The sequence below is a fragment of the Geotrypetes seraphini genome, chromosome 18 (genome assembly GCF_902459505.1).
Source record: "Geotrypetes seraphini chromosome 18, aGeoSer1.1, whole genome shotgun sequence".
In the NCBI taxonomy this organism is placed as follows: Eukaryota; Metazoa; Chordata; class Amphibia; order Gymnophiona; family Dermophiidae; genus Geotrypetes; species Geotrypetes seraphini.
The window spans coordinates 7,863,392-7,869,391 of record NC_047101.1 but is presented as its reverse complement, the minus strand read 5'-3'; positions in this window follow the sequence as shown (position 1 = coordinate 7,869,391).

Genomic DNA, 6,000 nt, shown 5'->3' with positions numbered 1-6,000 from the left:
AATCAATACTTGTGGTTTTATAATGGTGTTACAATATAGAGTTAGTGTTTTCTGCGTTGGTTCTCAATACAGCCCTCTTAAACCATAATCAATCCTCTTTCTTGTTTCTGCCTATAAAATATAATCAATCTACCTGCTTATACAAATACCTACTTCTACATACTGTACCTATGTAAAATATATCATACATTTATTCATATACCTTCTTAGTACCTGTTTCTTTTGTTCTCCTTGAACTTCGGTACACTCATGACGTTCATGAAGTTTGTCCTATTATGAGAAGTTGTTGTAAGTAAGTCTATATTGTCTATATTTATAAAATAAATAAAAATGATTGGAACTCAAAGAGGTATTATAAAATAATTTGGCATATGTCAGCAGAGTCAGAACTAGAGGGAAGTGATTGGGCACTGGCTCCAGATGCAGTCTGATAGACAGCACCTAATTACATTACAATCAGCCCATTGCCACAACGGACCAGAACGAGCCACACAGCCCAGAGCGTACATGTAGACAGCAGAGGCACAGGGCTTACTGCTTCCATTGGCTCTGCCTCCTTTATGAGTAGCTTACGCTACCTGTTAGAATGGAATCAAATGTCTCAAGGAGGAGACTATGAAAAAAAGAGGTGAGGCTGAGATTATGTAAGAGATTAAAAAAAGATGGAAAAAGGGAGTTCAGGGCTGAAAGGCTGACAGGAAGGGTGAGAGAAAACAGCACTGGTGACTGAGGCACAGTTTATCAAGGCAGGGATTAATTTTCCTCTTTCTGAGGTCACTGCTGTTTTGTATTTAATGTAACAGGCATAATTACTATGGGAGCAGTCAGATTTTTTTGTGAAGCACAGAGCTGCTGAAAATAAAACCATTTATTTCTTGGCTTTTGTAGCACAAAATTTGTATCTTATGTAATCTCTGTTGCAGGCTAACATTTCTTTTCCTCGGTATTATATTGATATTTCAAGCATGGACAGAATAAATGCATATATTTCTTTAATGTTAAAATATCAAATATTATACAACTGTAATTCTTTATTATAACAGTGAAACATTAAAGGAAATGTAAATCAATAAAACTATTTCAAGTTTTTCTATCTTTGCATGTAAATGTCTCTCTTGGGTGGGTTGTTTTTTGGGGGTTTTTTTTTTGGGGGGATACAAATCTTTACGTTCAAATCTATTTTATTAAGCAAAAGAAAAAGCAACAGCAAAAATAACGATGGTATACATTTTCATCATACAACCGTGGAGGACTGGACTCTTATGCCCTCCCCGGACCCACCTCACCCCCTCCCCACAGCAAAGAAGCCCCAACCCCCCACCCACCCGTCCCATCCCCCCACAGATACAATAACTCAGAGGCAGGGGTCAGCAAAGACACTGAATAACACAAAATCAAAGGTGAAGTCTATTCAAGACACGGCTACGACTCTCAGGAGTCAAAATGTTCAAATACGGAGTCCAAGTGTGAACAAAGTCTCTGCTCCGGCGTCGAGAAGAACAGGCCAAACGGGCCTCCCAACCCAGCAGTTCATGAAGGCGATTCCTCCAATACCAAAAGGAAGGTGGTTCAGAAGAAAGCCAGCAACACAAGATACATTTCTTCCCCAAAATAAAACATTTACTAAGGAATAATTTTTCATAAGAAGTGTACATACTCAAAAATGAGAAACGGGCAAACAGCATAGACTGCACGGAGACAGGCACAGGGGTCTGCAACAAGCCCTGTAAAAAGGAGGCCATATCCGTCCAGAAGGTCTGAATCCCCTCACAACTCCAAATACCATGAAAGTAAGAATTTACCTCCACCGAACAGCGGATGCATAACTGAGAATCAATACAACCCATATGATAAGCCTGACTCTGGGAAGCATATGCCCTCAGGACAGTACGAAAGTGACATTCACGTAACTCAGCACTATGTACCAAGCCCGCAGTTCGTTTCAGGGTTGTCAATATAAAATTATCCCCCAAGTCCCAACCCAAGTCCCGCCGCCAGGCCTCCAAAATACCCGGGAAAACCCTAGGCGGGCAGAGAGCCAGGATCCGGCCATACAAAGCAGAGATAGAGACCCTAGTATCAGGATCTGCATCCAAAAAAGTACAGAGCTGAGTCCCAATATCCCCCTGCAAGGAAGTCCCCTTGCGACTGGGTGCGAGCGGCTGCGGAGACGAGCCGGACAGAAAAAAAAAAAAGGATACAAATCTTTACTTCTGGAGTAATTCATGCTGGTTCTAGTATTAATGTGAGACAAAGTCTGGAAGGCTGACACACTAGCCTCTGTTCCATGAACGAAGTTGGGTGCTTTGGAAAGCATGTGCATTACAAGATGAATGATTCACCTTTCTTGGAACCAGAATCCTCTGGACAAGCCTAGTCTATTGAGCTAAACAGAATACAAGCTATCTTTCTTTTTGAACAGCTAAGAATAACACAGTGACCCACAGTTAATGATCTGATATGCTTTTCTATTTATAACATAACAGGGATTCTCTGGGTCTGGTATAAGATAGGATTTATTTATAGCAGCTTTAAACACAGATACATGTTTATCTTTTGAACTACTCGTGTGTTTGCTACATTGGTCCACTTTAAAGGTAATCTGCCAGATTCTGTATAGATCACTCGTAGTTGGGCTCGGATTCATATGTAAGCTAATTAGGCAATAACAATTATTTGCATGTTAGGAGGGGATTGGGTTGGGGGGTCATCTTTCTTTGAGAAGACATCAGCTAGAGTCTTAAAGTTCTTCCTGGATCCCTTCCAAACATCATTGTCAGGATGATCATTTATGCACTGCCTTAGCAGGGCTTTTCTGCCTACTGGAACTGTGTTACAGGCAGTGCCTAATAATGTCAGAGCACCTGTGCCATCTGGCACTACATGTAATGCAATGCCTGTGTGGTAAACAGCTGCCCTGCATTTACCACACCTTAACTTTCTATAAGAAGTGTGGCTAAATTTCACAGTGTACAATGCTAAAAGTGCATAAACTTACTGCACTTTAGTAAACATGCCCCTTAGATTGTAATTTTGACAGGAAAATCTCTCCCCCCCCCCCAATTTACAAAACCGTAGTGCGGTTTTTAGCGCCGGTAACAGCTTTGCTCATAGAATTCCTATGAGCAACACAGCTGTTACTGTCATGGCCAGCACTAAAAACACGCGCTATGGTTTTGTAAAAAGAGGGGGGGGAGATGAGGTTTATTGTGATTTAGCTATTTGTCCATGTATTATTTTTATTAATTTTTTTCATCATGTTTTAAAGTTATAATTTGGTTTAATTATACGAGTGGCCACTGAAAAGTTATCAGCCCAGCCAACAAAGCTGGAGCAGTCTTCGTCGAGGGCTGTACATTTAGTCTAGTGATTTTCTACTTTTTTTCACCTTTTCGGAAAAATATAGAATGAAAAAAGTGGAAAGTTACTGGATTAAGTGTATAGCCCTTGATGGAGACTGCCCCAGTTTTGTTGGTTGGACTGAGAACTTTTCAGTGGCCCCTCATATCTGTAGTTTGTAAATCAACAAGAATGGCAGATTATAGGGTTTGTAGATAAAATAATATAGTGGTTAAAGTAGTTGTTCTGAGAACGAGAGAAGCCACAATTCAAGTCCTACTGAAGCTCCTGTTACCTTGTGCAAATAACTTATTGCCTCAGGTATATAGGTACCTGAATGTAACAAATCTTGAACTACAACTGAAAATGCATGAAACTAAGTCTAAAATGATAATGATAATAAATATATATACTATGTATGTGTGTATATATATATATATATATATATATATACACACACACACGAGTGCCTAGTTAATATGTCACTAGTGAGACACCTTAAATATGAATTCCATCTTACAATGGGTGTGAACCCCACACTGCTCTTTGTGACCCTGGGCAAGTCACTTAATCCTCTACTGCCCCGGGTATGTTAGTGAGATTGTGAGCCCACTGGGACAGATAGGGAAAATGCTTGAAGTACTTATATGCAAACCACCTTGAGTGTGGTTATAAAAGTGCAAAAAAAAGGGGGGTATAGAAATCACATTCCCTTCTTTGCAGGACATTGTAAAGAGGAAAACTAAAAGGAGGTTTGTAATGTGTATACTGATCCCTAGTATGTGTCAAATTCGGATAAATCCAGTGCAAATCGTAACCTAACTGTATATTATGTATATTTAATCTGCAATCTGTTCCAAGCTCTGAGGAAAACAGGATAGAAAATGAATGAAATAAATAACCCCTTCCTTTACAAAGTTGTGCTAGTGTTCTGCTCTGCTCTGACACTCATAGAATTCCTATCAGTGTAAGAGCTGGGACTGGCGCTAAAAGACATGCTATACTTTTGAAGAAAAAAAAAAGGGGGGGAGGGGTATATAAGGTGTTTGCAAAAATGTTAAACGGTGTAGAGACCAACCCAACAGACACAAGGGAACAAAACAAAAGAGGGTTATGATAAATATTCAGCTTTTTGGTAGTCTTCCATAAAATAAAAGAAGGTGCAGGATAAGATTAACTCATTGAGTGGCCCTAAGTAAACTATGTGTCAAATTAGGATAACCTGTTAGTATATTTTGTATGTTTAACCAAGGGAAAATGGAACAGAAAATGAATTCAATCAATAGATTAACTCCCAGAACCAGGGCACTGCTTGCCCGCTCCTCCTGCCACTGGTGGGAAGCACGTTTGGGGGGAGAGCAGGAGTGGTTCTGGTCCTCTTTCTCTAGGCCAGGGATCTCAAAGTCCCTCCTTGAGGGCCGTAATCCAGTCGGGTTTTCAGGATTTCCCCAATGAATATGCATTGGAAGCAGTGCATGCACATAGATCTCATGCATATTCATTGGGGAAATCCTGAAAACCCAACTGGATTGCGGCCCTCAAGGAGGGACTTTGAGATCCCTGGTCTAGAACAGACATGGGCAATTCTGAACCAGCCGGAATCTAATCGGGTTTTCAGGATTTCCCCAATGAATATGCATTGGAAGCAGTGCATGCACATAGATCTCATGCCTATTCATTGGGGAAATCCTGAAAACCCGACTGGATTGCAACCCTCAAGGAGGGACTTTGAGATCCCTGGTCTAGAACAGACATGGGCAATTCTGAACCAGCCGGAATCTAATCGGGTTTTCAGGATTTCCCCAATGAATATGCATTGGAAGCAGTGCATGCACATAGATCTCATGCATATTCATTGGGGAAATCCTGAAAACCCGACTGGATTGCGGCCCTCAAGGAGGGACTTTGAGATCCCTGGTCTAGAACAGACATGGGCAATTCTGAACCAGCCGGAATCTAATCGGGTTTTCAGGATTTCCCCAATGAATATGCATTGGAAGCAGTGCATGCACATAGATCTCATGCATATTCATTGGGGAAATCCTGAAAACCCAACTGGATTGCGGCCCTCAAGGAGGGACTTTGAGATCCCTGGTCTAGAACAGACATGGGCAATTCTGAACCAGCCGGAATCTAATCGGGTTTTCAGGATTTCCCCAATGAATATGCATTGGAAGCAGTGCATGCACATAGATCTCATGCATATTCATTGGGGAAATCCTGAAAACCCGACTGGATTGCGGCCCATCAAGGAGGGACTTTGAGACCCCCTGCTCTAGGCTAAAAATCTGCCTCGAGAGCTTTAGTTACACACCTGCAAGGGGCCCTAGAGATGTGCCTAGGCCTTTGCCTTAATCCTGCTCTCAGAAGCTGCCGTTTTGCCAAATAACATACGACAGAAAGCTCCTCGGGGATCAGTTCTGTTCAATGTCTTTGGGAAGAACCATGATGCAGACGAGCTATGAGGAAAGCCTGGAGTTTTATGTTGTTTTTTTTTTTTTGCAGATGCTATTAAGATCTGGAACAAGTGTGGACACGCTTGAGGGAGCAGCTTCTATGAGAAGCGACTGCAGAAGGCCCGAGGCGCAGTCAGCCATTTGCTATGGGTGGAGCGGGGAGCAAGGGCGCCCCGCGCATTTACTGCTCCTTAGACTCCAACCA